The following is a 17,646-nucleotide window of genomic DNA, read 5'->3' as shown; positions in this document are numbered from 1 at the left end:
ACTGGTTACCCAGACAGTGGGGGATGTAGCCAGACACTGCTTACTTCATTCTTAGTCATATGTTATACTCTTTTTTTAATACGCTGCAGTAAATTGAACTGTGTCTATGAACTTTCAAGATGTTCCTCATCCTAGTACTCTCGGTGAGAGGGAACTGAAATGCAGGTTGGGCTATCTGATCTGTACTGTGTTAAATAGGATTTTGGTGCAGATTAGTGGAATTTAAGTAAAGGGTCTGGCTGGTTCTCTGATGATGTCTCTGCTCCATAACCTGGCTTAAAGAAAATTGTAAGTTAATGAAGAGTGAAGCAAAAAGAGTCTGATATGGAGAGAGTACACACAGTAGTTGTTTTTTTCCAGATAAGTGCATGGTGTGTCAGAGTAATGACAGTGCTAGAAAAGCAGACCAGCAGTGTGTATAAAACTGGGATATTTTCTTTTGCTTGAGAGCAACAAAAGTGTCACCATCAAAAAAAAGAGTCAGAATTTGGACAACAGTAATTTATTTATATGAGTCAAATGTCATAGTGTTTTTTAAAGTTATTGTATGTCTTACTAGGTTGAGACTTCTCAGGCATATGTACTGGTATAGTATTAATGTAGGTAAACTAAGCTACAAGTGGGCATTTATAAATTTTCCCCAGTTTTAGATGCACTCTGATGGAGGTATTCTGCACTAATATCCTTGGAATTGAGTTCATCAATGTCAAAACACTTAGGCTTTTCAAAACTGCCATTTCCTAACTAGTGGAAACACGAGGACAGAAGTTTGCAGTTTAACTCTGTAGGCTTTTTATCCTCTCAAGATACCTCATCATAGTGGAAAACAGGAGTAACTTCACTGAACTTCTTCTAGTGGCATTTCGCCAAGGTAAAATTGACATGAGTGAGAGAATGAAATCAAGCCGACAAAGATTAAGCAACCACATGTTTTTATATATTTCTACTTTGCATGACTGGTACAGCTTTTAAAGTTGTTGTCATCTATCCTGAGGCAAAGAAAAACATCTTATTGTCTATAGGTATAGTGCATGCAAGAGACTCTAGGTTAAGAGCAACAACATATACAAGCTTATTCTGCCTATTTTCTTAGATTGGATAGGTCATGCCTTTGCCTCACTGTTGGTATGGGTTAGGCTGTTAACCCAACCTCTGTTAACACCCCGTCTAAAACCACACTCCGTAAACATGCAGCCAGTTGGCCAGAAGAAGAGCAATAGCCAAAAACACTGTCTCCCCCTGCCAAGGAAAACCTGTGGTCAAGAGTTCTCTCTCTGCTGTACCACACAGTGACGGTGACATGCCAAATGGCAACAGCATCTGCAGCAGAGCTTGTTAAAAACTTTTTGGAATAGGCAAGTGTTTTTTCAAAGTAAGCATAGCTGAGCCAAGCTAAATACTCCTTGGCTGAATAAATCTAAAACTGGCATCTGTTTTGGGGACTAAAGGTTCTGTAGTTTGCTCTCCCCCCCGCACTCCATGCCTTTTTTTTTACTGGAAGTGTGAGGCTACTTAAGAACAAGATTAAATTATTGATGCATATGGTGAGAATTCTGTGCTTTAATAGCTGAAACTGTACATTAATACAAATTACTTTTTAATCTGGATAAGCAGGGTTTGTCCCTAAACCTAACGTACGAAGGCACAGTTCTTTCAAACAGAAATGGCAATCAGTTCCAGAACACAGTATAGTGAACAAGCAGCACCTTTGCTTCTCAGGGGCTTTCTGCCGCTCTTCCAGAAAAATTCTACATACATTAACTCTTTAAGAGTAAGAGGCATTATTCAGAGCTCCAGGACCTTTCTTCCTTTTCAAATGCAGAGTGTTTTTTAGCATTCTATATGCTAGTTTTGTACTTTGTTTTTGTTTAAGCATGCATGTAATGTAAAAAGCCTCTCTGTTTAGAATACAAATCTATTAACAATACTCAGCATGAACACAAAGTGGAAAAAATGTAGGGAATATTTAGAGCAAAATTATTTCTTACACATAAATACATGAACTTTAAATCTGAATCATCTCTATTATAGGCATGTTTGTTCTTTTTATTAACTATATCACTTTGCTTCATGCATGCTCTGGCAATGTTTTTTATAAAGTTGAAAACAAGGGTGCTTAGTAACTTACCGGATTGCATCCTGCATTAGGAAGGAATTTCAGATTCCCCAGATTCTGCTAATGCTATTACTGCCGGTGCATCCAGCCCTGCTTAGGTTCTGTTTGGCTGTCCCTACTCTCCGAAGAATATACGTGTTAGGCACTAGACAGTCATCTAAGCTTCCTTCAGCTATGGACTGCAGTAACTAGAGAAGTTTGGGGGACTTTGGGCCTGTTTCATCACTTGCCCAAATCCATGGCAGATGGATCAGCATTTTCTTTGTGCCTACATGAAAGAATGCAGAACAATCTCATCTAGATGTGAGACCCAGATGTGAGACCAAATCCTTGTGGCCTCATGAAAGTATGTACCTGAGCAATGCAAGCATGATTTGGCACACAGCAGTCATAATGCTGTTTGATAACATGTCTGACTTCATTTGCTTCTATAAAATAAATATGAAGAAATGATACCAGTATGGACACTGTCTGATGTCAGGGTTTTTAGAGAAAGTAGATAGATGGCAAAAGATTTCACACTCTTGACTGGTTCGTAATCACTTTATAGCAGGAAATGAAAGCCACTCTGATAAATACATACATTGTCTGATATATAAGGACATCTACAGACACAAATAGGATAAGTGATTAATTCCTGTTATGTTTCTATAGTAAACTATTTATTTATCTATGTGTAATTTAATCAGTTCATATTACCTGGCATTTATAGAAAGCCAAGGTGCTGGTTTCCTGGTTTAGTTTTTCCAGGAGGCTGTGCCTTCAAATATTAAAGTATTGTAGATGACATTCCAGAACTGATTTAATTTATCACAACAGTCTCAGTTTCCCTCACAGTGTGTCTCCCAGTCAGATTATCACTTAATGCTTTAAAACTGTCCTAGTAAATGAATGAGTGAACATCTAAATCAATACTGCTTTCTTCTTAGATTCGGAGCTGAGTGGATAAAGCCTTTATGCTGCCCACCAAAAACACACATTGATTTTGTATTAAAATATATTGCATTAGAAAGTGGAAGAAACATATAGCTCTAAGTGTACATGGTAAAAATATGCAGGATAGCACGTGTAGCATATTAACATGTGGTTCAGTAGGCTGAGAATATTATGAACTTGGAACTGGTGGTGGTGCCTTTGCCTTAATACACTGCTTACTTACAGTTTGGTTTTGAAGTTTTAGAGTATTCAAAGTTTTAGAACTTGGAAGTGCAATACCATGTGAATTACCGGAGTGAAAGATAAATAGTGTGCACTGAACCACTGGAAGGCTGTGTCACAGCAGTTCTTTTCAGTGGAGCTGATGCCTCTTTATCTCAATTTTGCAGGGCATTGATCTTTACCTTTAGAGATTTACGAGCTCTGAAAGGAGGTATAAAAGGCAGGCAAGGTGATGAAAGTAATTGAGCTTAAAAATACAGTTTTCAATTTGACCTATTATTTTTTTTCTTCTACCCTCTCCATCCACCCCTTGCTGGATATGTAATTTTATGAAATTTAACTAAAATGTAATATGTGTGGCTTGGCTGTGCCTGTTTTCCTGACAGAATCTGTATGGCTCTTTAAAAAAGAAATAAATTATTTCCATATCAGAACTATGTAGGGTTGTGGGATATTGGTTTTGCCTAGTATGCATTACTAGGTTGAACAGTAATAATAAGCAAATTAATCTGAAAGTGTCTATCAGATGTAGCAGTGAAAACATAACCAGAAAAGAAAACAGACCAGTAATGACCATGTTGCTATTTATAATGGTAAAATATCCATTTTAACTGAACCTTGTAATTTACCTAATAATGCTGGACAGCTTTGGGGGAGGAGGAGAGATGTGGTAGAAATTGCAGTTAGCCAGTTGTCATCAGCACTAATTTTTATTTGACTTAATGAGACTTAAGGGTGCAGAACCTACTGGTGGCTGTGAAAATCCCAGTCCAGGCATTGCCCAGCTCTCCATCAAAGAGGAAAGGCAGGACTGGCTTCAGGGACCTGGGTGCATTTCATATGTCTGTCATACACGTACTGCTTGCTTTGTCCAGAAACACAGCATGTCAGCCAAGTGGGAAAGCCTTGACTGCAAAGGTGAACAGCTTTCCTCAGATGCAGGTTGGGGTCTGTGTTTGGATGGAGTCTTCTGTTCCTTCTTGTTTTACAAATAACATGTGTTTCCATGCCTATGAGTTGCGATAGTGTTACTGCTGCAAAGTGAGAAATGGCTGGAGTACTCTTGCCCCCATCCTGGTTTGGTACTTGGCTCAGCTGTTGCAGTAGCCCTTGGGTGCAGATACAAGAGGGCTGTCCCAAGAGCAATGTTATCCTGGGACAGCTGGTGGACTTGGGAAGGGCATCCTTCTTTGGGCCCAGGTCTGCGAGGTTTCCATACTGATTTTGGGCAGAAGGCTGGCATAGGCAGTCAAGTCAGGGTCAGAGGCACTGAAGCTCTAGATTTAGCTGTGTAACACTTCATGACTGAAGATATTTTGTTTAATATAATAAAAGGTTTGAAGTCCATGTCTTTCTATCAAGCTGGCTGGAAAATGAGTCGCTTTAGCAGAACAACATGCACTGCTTCAGGGGCAGAAGGTTTTTCTTTGCATGACTCTGGACTACTGAGCAGAAGGAAAAATGTTGCATTTCTGCAGAGCTTTCAACAGCAATTGCTCATCTTGCCTTTCACAATAAAGCAATGAAAGCAGCATAAGAAAAAAAATGTCCGAAGCAAAGTTTTCCAATATATTAAAAAAAACTGTGACAAGATTTCCTGCATTGGTAACTGAGAAATGTTTTCAAGGAGGGGACTGTGAAATAGTTAAAAAAATACAGTGCTTCTGCAACCGCTGACAAAACTCACTGTTCTGAAATTGTATCTCCTGTTACATTTGCGCTTATGTTCTAAAGTCCTCAAAGCCAAAATTTCAGTGTGCTCCTGATCTGTGCTTTAAAATCCTCCCCAGGCAGTAGCTTTGCCTGCAGACAGTGTGCCTTGCTGTGGATTAAGGTATTACTGTGATGGGTGAAGCTAATCATATTTTGTTTTGTGTACTGAAACAGGACCTTGTACCCGTCATGCCTAAATTCTGGATTATGAACTAGACTGGGTAGGAACTAATTCTTCTTAAGCTGTCGGTGGATCAGTAAGTGCAATAGAGAAGGACGGCGGCTCAGTTACTCATAGCTGCTGTGAATATGTGCTGAATATTTGATCTTGCTTCTTCCAAGTGCATACGAATTGCGTTGCTTGCTGCAGACACAAGTTGTAACAATTCTTCGCATTTTTCTTTCTTTGTGTCACTTTATCCTGCGGTGATCTTATCAATGCTACTTCCCTAGAAGAATTTGGATTTTTATTATTTTGTTTGCCTTGATTCCGTTGGGTGTTAAAATGACCTCGCTTTATCCCCCACCCACCAGCCCTCATCCTTTCTCGTTCCCTCTGTTTCTCCACCACCCTCTTTTTCCTCTGAGGATTTATCATCTTTGTAGATTTGTTTCTCTTTCTCCTCTTCCCTCCAGTGTCCACCCTGATTTTGTAACCATAGCAGTAATTGAAATACAATCCTAATATTTGCTTGCTGTAGCTATCATGTAGCCCAACACATGAACTGCTGGCTTTTGTGTGTTGTAAGGTTTTGAAACTTAAGTCAGATGCATTCATATACATGAGGGCGAGTGTTTGGTGCAGAGCGGTCTCTTCCAGAAAAGGTTTTGTTTGTGTAAAGTTGTGTGTCAGTGGGAGCTGGTGCAAGTAAATGTCGTTATGATAGTGAAGCCAGGGAAAAAGGAAATGATAAAAATAAAACCAATGTTGCGTTACAGGGAAGTTCTGCTTCACATAGATATATTTCAGTCTTTTGCTTGGAATATGTACAGCTTTCACTTTCCAAGATTTTTGCAAGAGCCATGAATGATGGAAGTTGTTTCATACTTCAGGCCGTTGCACATTAAGCCTGGCATTTGCTTGGAATGTATGAGTGCAGCTCATGACAAGAGATGGACTTTGGGGTGGAGGGGATGGTGTTACACACTTTACCAGCTTCATATTTTAACCACTAAGGACACAAAAGCTGGAAGCAAAATTCTAATGGCAATAAATCTTTTCTTTATGGACAGACTTAAAAAGCATTTTCTAAAAACTATACAGTAGCTAATGAAGCAGTTTATTAATTATGATAGTGTTCCTGTGAGATAAATAATTTTAGACTGTGAACTGAGAGAGAAAAGTGAAGTGACTCACTAGAAGCCACACAATTTGTCAGTGGAAGAGCTGAAACAAGCGCAGAAGAATTTCTGGCTGCCGCTTCCAGAAAACACAACTTCTGTCTGAGTACAATTTATGTATATGTATTTTTTGAAGTTAATTATTAATATTGATAATGTCAATATAATGGTTGAAATATAGTGGGTTTTCAGGGCTAGTGGGAGACTGGGGAGACTCTGAACTCCTCAAGCTTACAGTGGGTGCAGGCTCAAATTTAGGATTCAAATCCAAATGAAGGAGACAGTTTGTGTTTGGATTTAATGCCCCTGAAATTTCCTGAACTTTACTGATGAGATTTTGGCTCAGAATGACAAAAATTAACTGATCTTCTGAGACTTCTGTCATCTGAGATGATGGAAGCCTTGTGAGATCAGCTTCCCTGGCATCGTGGCTTTCACTGAAATCTCAGGAGAGCACTTACTTTCACATAATGTCAACCATATCCAAACCAGAACTAATGAATACCCCTGTAGAGCTCCTTCTAAGATCACAGGCATATTTGAAGTACTGCTACAAGCTGTGTTCACTCTGATGAAATGCTCACAGCATTTGTTGTTTCTTCTGTCAGATATGGCCAGTGACACTTTTCAGCAGTGGGAGGGTAATATACTGTCTTCCAGATGTTCATTAGTGCAACTTCTCTTATTTATGTTCAGGGAGGTAAGTTAAAAACTGGGACAGGCTGGGTCTCCCACCCTGGAAACACTTACACAACAAACTTTGCTCTGCTCATGGTTTTTACTAGCAAATTGCTGGCCAGTAATGTTTATCTGAGATTTGACTGTATGAAATACTACGAATAATCTTCCCATCTGTGCTCTCTAGTTAGGCTGCATGGGATGTAGCGTAGTTAGTTGGTTGTGTCCTCTGCCCTCTGTATTCTTCTTATACCATAATTACTGTGTAGCCCACCTTACTGGACCCTACATAGGACCTGAGCAGTCTTTACTCACAGCTTGTTGCTCATGTTCTAAGGACTGATTGCAATTTCTCTAGCAGTGTAGGCACCTCCAAGTTACTCTGCTTTAGATAGGTCACCCTATTTTACGTGACTTATGTTACAAAGAATACAGCAAAATACTTGATGTAATGGGAATAATTTCCCATTAGTATTGCGGAGAGAACATGAACTTTGAGCAGCTAAAGATGAACTTTAAAGATCTGATTTAAAGACTGTCAGTCTTTTAGATATAGAATTTAATTTATGCAAAACCTCCCTCTTCAATTCATGGATGCACTACTTTTTCCCATATATTGTATATTAAAGTCACAATTAAACCAACTCATTACTGTATTAAAAAGTGTTCTAAAAATCTTATTTGAAGGTAGTATCAAATTCTTCATTTAGTTACAATATCAGTGTGTCAGTACTTTGCTTTAGAATTGTTGCCTTTGTTATATTACATTTGCATTCAGAAAGCTTGGTCTTAAAAGTATGTGGAAAAAAAAATAAGAAAGCTTTTGTAAAACAGAAAAATAAAAGCCAGGATTTCTGTAACTTTGTTTTTCAGTCTAGTGGAGATGATTTAAAACAAAATAGCCGCTTCTCTCCTCTCCTCTTTCTTTCTTCTCCTCTTTTTTTCTAAAATAAGTGTTCAGAAATGAAACAAGCCCCATAAGAAGCCTAAAATAGAATTTCAGAATCCTCTAGGTTTAAAAAATAAGAGGCAACATTTTTGGTGTAGTCAAAAGGTTGCTTTTAAAATTTAGCCCTGATCCTCAGCAGCTGTAAATCTGTGTAAATTCATTGACTTCAAAGAAACTGTGTGGGTTTTACATAAACTGAGAACCTAGTTTATACTTCTGAACCTCAAAATTTTCCTTTAGGCAAGCTCTGGCTCTTCCACAGTTTGATACTGCCAGGCAAGCATTTTGTTGGTTTTGGCTTTTGCTTTTAATGTTATCCTTGTATTTAGAATACAGTACATCTTTGCCTCTTCTTTTTGCACACTGGTGTTTTGCCAGCTCTTCCAGAATCTTATATGAACTTTTTCTGACTTAATTTTTCCTTTCTGCTTCCTATAGGTGTTCATTACATAATACTGAAAGATAAATCATTTTCGCTAATCCCGAAAATAATATCAGGAGATTTTTATAATTGATTCATCATACCAAGCAGTCACCAGGAGTTTTTGATTCTCCTATATCAGCCAGTGACAAGTATTGGTACCTGTCCCTGATGATTCATAATGAAAAATTGCCAGATATTTCTTTGAAACTGATGGATGAGTCATGTTGTTATATTTAGGCCACATTATTCTGGAATGTTTAAATTAGACTAAAAGCCACCTCTAAGAATATATGTACAAACACAGAGTATATTTTTAGTTTCCCATCTGGAAATACACATAAAGTCCAGGACTGTTTTCAAGTCGCAAGAAATATTGTTGTATTTTTATTATGGTATTTCAGTTCACGCTCATACTAATATGAAAAGTTTAGTAATGGCATATCCTCAATACTGCCCTCAAATGCCAAGGTTACACATGAAGCCCAATGGGATCTAGCAAACGTTTAAACTTTTATTAAAGCCCAAAGCTCAAAATAGACTTTACTAGACCTGTACAAATTATTTTAAATTATGTAAATATTTTTAATATGTCTGGCTTCTGACAGAACACTACTATACACCAAAGTATGACATTTGACTTACTGTGCCAACTTTCTGCTTTTTTTTTCTTCCCAAAATACCTAGCATCATTACTGGATTTGACTAGAGTCTGCTTTATGTGCTGCTGTGGTTCAGGAGAAATATATGCAAAGAGGATAGACTGTGTTCCCCAACTGTTAACAGAGACTCTTTAGCATGAGGTTAAGCGTGAACTTTGTTTTGGCTGCCAACAGAGCAGTCAGGAGATACCCAGGATAAGGGTGGCTGAAGTCCTGATCTGCTTTCAATCTGATGGATGTGTGCAGCTGCTCTGAAGGCTGGTGTTGGTGTGCAGTGTGTGTCAGAGAGAAAACTATGTATTTGGGTTTTTGTAACAGATATTGCTCTAACTTCATCTTCTAGGAATCCTCTTAAATTGAAAAATTCTGCCAAAACATTAATATCTGGATGTGTACAAAGTCTGGGCTTTCTGAGTACTTCATTTAAACAAGAGGCAGTGGTAGGCGATACTAACAGCTAACAGTCTGAAGAGCTCCAGCTTTGTTGGAAGTCTGCAGGTGTGCATGTTTCTGCACATGTGCACGTGTGTAAGTTTTTTTTCTTGTCAGTGGTTTTGGTGTTTTTTCCCCTCCTTCATCCCATGCAGTTTTACTGTGCAAATATAATCTTATCTATGCCTGTTTGGTTAACTCTGCCTATTTATTTATGCATTACCTTATCTTTGTTAAGAAATTACTTTTCCTGAAATACTTCAGAATGTTGAAGAACAATAAATATCTGAAAATCCACGTGTGTTATCCAAAAAGCACTTACAAACATTTAGGATGAATACCATTTGCACAAAGAATGGGAAATTTGTTCTGCTACATCTATTTGCAGAGTTGTCAGTCTTCTAAATGATGTTAGAAGTGGATTAGTTTGATTGGAAATTTGATCCAAGAAATGTTTGAGTTAGTTGCATAAAAAGTTCCCAGAGGTAATCTAGGGTTTATCTGAAAACTAGGATATAGCGGTGTCAGTGCTGAAAATTAAAGTAGGGATTAATTGCCCTTGGTGAAATCTGTGGTTATTTGGTTTGTCCAACGATACCCAAATGCTTCATTTCAAAAAACAAGTAGCTTGATCCAATTTTAAATATTTTAGAAAGTAAAACTTCCTTTTCTGCCACACTTAAAATTCAAGATGTGTTTATGCTAGTCTTAGTAAAACTGGTATATATGATGCTAGTTTAATACTGCCCACAAAAATCCAAATAACGTAGCTGAGACTTGTAGTACCCATCTGGCATATGCATTCCTCCTGGATGAGAGTTAGGCTACCCTAGGGCTCCTGACGAGGAGCTCTGAAGTTCCTTCTTTTCATAGTTCTCATCTTTGGCTTGCCCCCTTCATAGTGAAAACAACTGTGAACACAGGTTTCTCTGAAGCATATAAGATACTTTTGCTGAGATTTTTAAGGTCTCAAGCAAAAGTGAAGCTCTCTTGATTTGCATGTATGAAGTGGATGATGAGCAACCATGATTAAGTCCTGGCTGTACCAGAGATGCTGTAAATTGTGCTGAGGGCTATATTTCCTAAAGTGTACATCTTTCAGAAACACATGGCCAGCCTCCTGGTTGTTACTGGGCAGGAGAAATCATGAAGTGCATGTGGCTGGGAAATGGCATTTGCCTGGAGTCATGGGCTGCCTGCAGGTCAATCTCCATCCTTTGTTTCTCAGTGAGATGTTAGCATCATGAGCAATGGACCAGGCAAGGCTAATGGCAATAGCACATGTGCCAGGAGCCTCTCTGCAGGGGCCTAGGCAAAAATCCAGGAGAGGAGCCCAGCAGGCTCCCGGTGCTTCATATGTTGATGCTGGGCTGCTGTGTCCAGAGAGGAGAGAGTGTCCACAGTCCTGGTGCTCATTAAGTGAGGGAGTGTATGTGCTGTCCCTGTGGGCTGTGAAGCAGGACCCCTTCCACTATGGTGTTTGTAAAGCACCATGAGAGCCCACTTCTCACTGGCAGACATCTCCTGCCCCTTCCTGAACCTTGGGCAGAGGTGCTGGTGTTGGGCTTTGCTTTCCGTGTGAGCTCTTGCCGCAAAGCTGACAGTGCATCTGTGTCTCTGGGGATGCTCCTCTTCTTTGAGGGAGAAAACCACCCAAGACACACCCCCAAGCCCCTCTCCTCTTTGTTTATACACTCCGTAGGTAATGTTAGCATGGTATCAGTGGACACTGTACCTGTCTGCTTGAATCTCCATGTAGCATTGATGTATCTCCAGTAATAAATTATGTAATTTAAAGAGCAATAACAATAGCTGAGATTCTTGGGTCGAGAAGAGTCACGTTACCAGAAGTACCAAAAAGGCTGATTAAAATTAAATTGTAGCAGACAACAGTTGTGTTACAAAGGAAGGCTCAATTACAGCCAAGTCACTTTCTTTGCTAACCTCTGACTTATTTATTTCTCCTGCATGCTGCAGTCTGCATACTCTTTCTGGTTGTAATGAGCATTAATTGATTAGCTGGATCTATGAAGAGCTTGAGCACTCGTAAGTACTATCCCAGTGGGTACACAACTAAATAGTTTATGAGGTAATTAGTATTTTAATGCCTTTTCTAATGAGCCTTTTCAGTAATGAAATCTCATGAGAACATTATTGGTTCATATATATTTCTTCAGACACAACAGAAGGTAAGCTAATGCTATTAAGAGATTTTAAAGCTAGTTTATAAAATGGTTTTTAGTAACTTATTTTTGAATACTTGCCTTGATTCATTTTGCTTTATTAAAGAAAATAAAGCCACCTTAATTTTTCCCACTGCTCTGCCTCTTGCACTTCTCTTCTGACAGAATTCTTACACTATGCTGCAATTTCAAATAATTGGGATAATTTCTGAGGCTGCTACCCGATCTCCTAAGCTCAGCTGTAAGTAAATAATACCATACTGCCTGAGCGTGTTGTTTCAGATGTGTTCTCATCCTGGAAAAAAAGCCAACTCTGTGCCTGTCTACACAGTGTCTTGGATTTATGACTGTGTCAAGTTTGAGAGAACGACCAACCTCTACAAAGCTTTTCAATGTCAAGATGAGCTCTATTCTGAAGGCTCAAAAGCAGCACAAGGCTTGCAACTGTACAGGAAGTCTTACTAAACCTGAGGAGGTTCATTGGATATGCCTCATTTCACCTAGTTTTAACCTAGGAAGGACAAGAGCTGTGCCTCCCATTTTATTTCTCTGGTACCTAAAAGAACAGCTTTTGCTATTTTACTAGAATAGCTTGGGGGAAGAGTTTTTCAGTGTGTGAATGTCTAATTTTATTGTTGGCCATGGGGACGGTTACTTGCTTTTTGTTCTCTGAAGATCTCTAGGTATCAGTAGCTTTTGTGGTCTCATCCCTTAGGGCTCACTGCTTCCATCTGGGAAATACAGTTTTGTCTTGAGTGAGACTTTGGCTGCAATTTAACAGCAGATAGCAATGCTGCGAAACAGCCCAGGTCAAAGACTGAAGCATGTATGTTTTGGAAACCTATTTCATAAATTAGTCTTATGTAGTCTAGGTGATGTTTGCCTTAAAATAATTTGGAAACTTTAAGTTAGGGATGTGCACACCCTGTTTAATGCTAGAAGCTATAACAGTGAAAGTGTAAGAAATTCCCCTATACAGATCTCATTATGTAATGTAAGATGTAATGAGTCTAATTCATCCTTGGAGTGTCTTTAATGGTGTCAGCACAGTTTTGTGAAGGATAGATTTGGCCTAGGGACACCACCACCATAAAACCTGACTGTCTTCCACTGGTATTTCTGTCTCCAAAGCTTTAGTGAGACATGTCAATGTGATATATTAATAGCTTAGTCTTTTTTGATGACTCTAAGTTGTTAGTAGTATATGTATTGTTTTCTTCAAACGAATATGAAAAGCTACATTTTCAGTTATGGTAACTGTGAAAGCCCCCTCCAGAACACATTGAAATGACTCTGACTTCACATGTTTGACCTTGTTTTCAATACCATGCATTAGCAATGCTTAGGAGATGAAGAACGCCCAACGCTGACCAGTGCTTTCCACATTGGTTGCCATCTCCACACCCTTTTGCAGCATGGGACCCAACAACACAGTCGAAGCTAATGCCTCCTGTGTCAGCTCCTAACAGCACCCCCAGAGGCTCAGGTTTTCAGCACTCCCCCATGCAGCATGGTGGAGCCCTTTTGTTACGGCACAGTCAGACACACTCTCGGGATGGTGGCTGAATTGAACATTCCGACAGCTGAGATGTGGTACCTTCTTGTGTCCGTCTTGTGTTCATGGTCTGTTTACAATGCAGAATCAATCAGATTTGCCTGCATTGCTTTCAGAGGTGAGCCAGACGCTTTGGCTGCTCTGAGACCCTCTACATGGTCAGCAAACCAACAGGCTGTGCCTACACCAGTAGCCAAAGAAGAAAGTTCAAGTGAGAAGGTGCACATCAGGTTACCAGCTCAAGAGTAGAGGAAAAATAGCCTCAGAGAAATATTTTGGTTTCCATTCTGGAAATTTCGTAAAGGGTGTTTCTTCTCTATATTCAGAAGCTTCCTTAGTGGAGAAATGATCCGTGAGCTGTCTGAGGATAGAAGCTCCAAACTGTCTGTCTTTGATGGCCTTTGGACTTTGCTCAAGCCATCTCTGAGCAATGATGGAGCACAGTCAGAATTCAGTTGGGGTGGTGGGGAGACCAATTTCCAGATGTTGTTTCTGATTTTGGTAAGATTTCTTTTAAACTTGAAACAGCCTAGATTTATTTGCTTACTTTTTCAGGGACTTTCTCTATTTGTTTGTGCTTCCTGAGTCATCACCTGTCTTTGCCAAGACTTTATTACATCTAACAAAAGGTGTATTATTGATGCACTGTGGCATGCACAAAGCCTTTCTATGAACTTTACTGGACATATGGTCCTCCCAGTTTAATTTTGCTCCCTGTTTCACTCCTGAGCAAGTCCATGCTCTGAGCTCTGCTATGACAGTGTAAATATTGAGTGGGCTTTGACACCTTGTTGGCTTAAAAGCTCAGCTTTCTTGACTTCTGATGCTTTTAGATCAGTTCTCTTACCTTTCATTTTGTAATAATGTATAGATATGTACATACATGGGGCCTCTTCGGTGATTGCTAAAAGAACAGGAGTGGAGAACTAGGCACTGTCTTGCCTCTATTAGAAATACTTGGAAAGAGCGAAAGGCACTTAAAAGATAAGTTTGGCACTTTCTGTTTCTTTCTCCTCCTTGTGTGTACCATGAGGTCATGATTAATGGCTTTGGTCATGTTTGGAGGGCAGAAATCACTTGTATGTTCAATTCAGGAAGACCTCTGAATTGGCGAGGCCCAGGGGAACCAGCAGCTCTGGGTCTAGAAGGACCCGTGATGTCATCTCGTGTGGCCACGGGGGATGCAGCTATTACTTCTTTGGGCATTATTCTTGGATAGCACTAAGGTGTGTGGGTTTTTTGGCCTCCCAGACACATTAATTCTGCCCTGAGCAATGGAAAGGTTCCCCACCCTCGGGGGAGGCTGTTTAGGATGGTGGGAGTCTTATGTGCAAGGGCAAGGAACTGATGGGGATGTGCATGCAGAGGGACAATAAGGGAACACTCTAGACTTTACAGAGGCACTTCAAGTGATGCAAACTGAGTTCAAAATAATAGGAACCTGTATATGAAGTTTGCTTGAAATAAAGCTACTATTAGATAGAGAAACATACAAGATAAAGAAATAGGATATTTTGACATTTATTCATGGCTTTCCCGGGGTGTCTTGGACTGTATAAACTCACTGCTATTATGTTAGTGAAACCCTAGATTCCCTGAAGGTATAACTGTGACTGGAATTTAATTTCTTTTGCTTTGAAGAAAGAAGAGAAAAAGTAAATTTATTTCAGTGGTATAACTCCTATCAATTCCACACATAAAGAAATTATGAACAAACACATAATTTCAGAAATTGTGGACAAGCTCATAATTTGCTGACAATTTTTTTCCAAATTATATGCATTTTGAGAATATTTATTCTCTCTATTGAAGGAGAAATGGAGTTGAATGCCTTCTTTTTCTTCAGTCCTTTTGTTTCAGTAAAATAAGATGCTATTGAAGACATGTTGGGTAGTCTGTCTGGTGTCATTGATGATCTCTGAAAGAGATATGCTATCTCTGTATTGCTTTTAAGCTAAATGAAGACATTCAAAAGGATAGTTTAAGCATAATATTCTCGGCATATCTCATTTTCTTGCACTCTACTAAATTTTAATTCAGAACAATCTTGTGTTGTATTTATAGTTCAATTTAGATAATATTTACTTATGTTTACATATTATGCCTGGCTAATAGATGGCAGATATAGGGTGAAATTAAAACATAAAGAATCCAGACAACAAGCATCCTAGTTCACAGTTAGACTATGAGTCTTTGTGCTTCCTCGTAGTGTGATTTCAGAATCTAATTAAGCAGATGCTCAAGTATTTTGGGGAATCAAGCTTTAAATTGCTCAATTAAATTACTTTTCCTAACGGCATGAGCTTCAGTGTCAAAAGATAATTTTACAGTAAAGAACAAATGTTTAAGATGAAAAGTATGTCATACATTAAACCACCTCAAAAAGTCAGAAGTAAATTCTTAGCTAACAACAGGAAGTACAAACATAAAATGTAGGAAAGTGCAGTACAGGGTTGCCTATTCTGAAGAAGACAAAGCAAAGGACATGCGTGAATTTCATCAGTTGTGATTTGTTTGCTGTAAGTATGCTACTATTTCACATTTAGGTGTTATTCTCATCACTATGTTGGAACATTTCCTCTCCCACCCCTGTCAGTCATGTTCCAATAAAAAATTTGACCCAGTGCATTTTGGGGGGGTCGAGAACAACTGGTAGCATATAATTTAAACTAAACAGGATTAATATCCTAGTTTATATGTATGTGATATAAAAATCAGGGATGTCTTACATGGTTCAGTTTCTTTACAAATATCACTGCTTTAACTCACTAATAGTGTTACTCCTGAGCAAGAAACTTATGATTTCTGGATTTGTGGATGAAGCTGAAACCATGGGGTTTGCAGTACGAGGCCCACTCCAAGTACAATGTCTGCATTAATCTTTGCTCCTTGCACAGAAGGCTGGAGCTGGCTGCCAGAGCTAATGAATGGATTCTGACTCTGCCATGTTAGGCTCTTACCAAATACAAAGGCTGGTCACAAATTATAGTTTGTCAGATGGCTTCAGATATAAGCATTAGAAAAACATTTGCTTAACGGTAATAATTAGACAGCGACAGAGGCAAGTTTTACAGATTGCTTTAGAGCGCTGAGGCAAATGTGGATTTCTGTGGGAAAAAGCCTGTTGCCTGTCTAGTGATTCATAAAAAGTGAAAAAAGGCATTTTAGTTACACCTCTTCTAAAGGTGCGACCAAACCGCAGCATTTCTACAAAATCCAAATAACCTCAATCTTTACTGCAAACACTGTAGTGTTTTAGGAGCACCACTTTTCCTCAATTAAACAATAAAAAATCATGCTTGAGAATTTTTCCTGGCTTGGATTAGGATCATGCTTGCACAGATACAGGGCTTCCCTGAGTGGATTCTTTTTAGCTTAAACCTTAACAGTTAAATTAGAAGAAAACTCAAAACTGGCGCAGAGGAGCTCAGCAAATCACCAGGCAGCCTGGGCTGCTGAGATGCTTTCGTTCTTTAGCAATGAACTCATACCTTGGGCTTTTGTATACTCGGGAAGAAGAATCCATAGTTCAGAGAACTGCTAGAAAAAGGATGGTTAAATGAAGCCCAACAGTAAGCAATTCGTGTTACTGAAGCATGTCATTGAAACTTGGCACAAGTGCTAGCCCTGAGCTTGTACTGTGGAATGGTTTTAAGTGCTTGTCATCTCATAGATACCGCTGCAAATGTTCTGTACTGTCTCTCCTTTCCTGTGATGTCTGGGAGAGTGAGTACAAGAATAAGTCTATGCGTTTTCATTTGTTTGACTTTGGGTTTTCTGTGCTTTGGTTTCAGTAGCGTGGCTATCAGATGAATGAGGTTGTATCCATGCCAGGGGCGATGCAAACCAGCCCATTACTTCATTGTGTGGTTGATTTGCTTGTTTGTTTTAAAAGTTTGCATGTACTAGTGAATGCAGGGGGATGATAGCATCTAATAATTGTAGTGCTGGCAGGAGCAATGCAAGCTCACCCACACAACCTGCCAAGGTACCTCTAGTCTGGTTGGCAGCACCTTTATTTTCCCAGTGGTTGTCCTGCTGCCATAGCACAGAACCAGAGAGCAGCTTCAGAGTCCTCACAACTGATGTGTGCAGTGAGACCACCAAATGAATTTTCCTTTTCGATGTGATTCATTTTCTACTGCTATGCTGCCATCTCTTGTGCCAGGGTATTTAACAGGGGTTCCTGCTGTGAATGTCCTTGTTTCCACTAATGTGCTGATGCAGCTAAAAGGGTATTATTCCCTTCCCAAGCTGATTGTTCTGTGAGAGATTTTGTGAGGGATTTGCAAAGAGCAGAAAGTCTGAATAGATTAACAAAAGCTGGTAATTCCTGCACTGCAGAAAGATGGACTTGACTGCTTTATATTTTTAAGCTTGTGTCAATATTGCAGAGAAATGTTAAAATATCCTAAAAGGCTGGTAATAGTTTCAGTGC

The 17,646-nt window shown here is 39.3% G+C and overlaps 1 protein-coding gene across 1 annotated transcript in view; it reads left to right on the top strand.

Moving 5' to 3' along the window:
• Positions 1 to 17,646, top strand: part of CREB5 (cAMP responsive element binding protein 5) — a 209,781-nt gene that overhangs the window by 144,325 nt on the left and 47,810 nt on the right. The window lies entirely within an intron of this gene.

This window comes from Melopsittacus undulatus, chromosome 1, assembly GCF_012275295.1.
Source record: "Melopsittacus undulatus isolate bMelUnd1 chromosome 1, bMelUnd1.mat.Z, whole genome shotgun sequence".
Lineage (NCBI taxonomy): Eukaryota > Metazoa > Chordata > Aves > Psittaciformes > Psittaculidae > Melopsittacus > Melopsittacus undulatus.
Note: the sequence above shows the minus strand (reverse complement) of the source record. Positions and strands in the feature narration are given on the sequence as shown.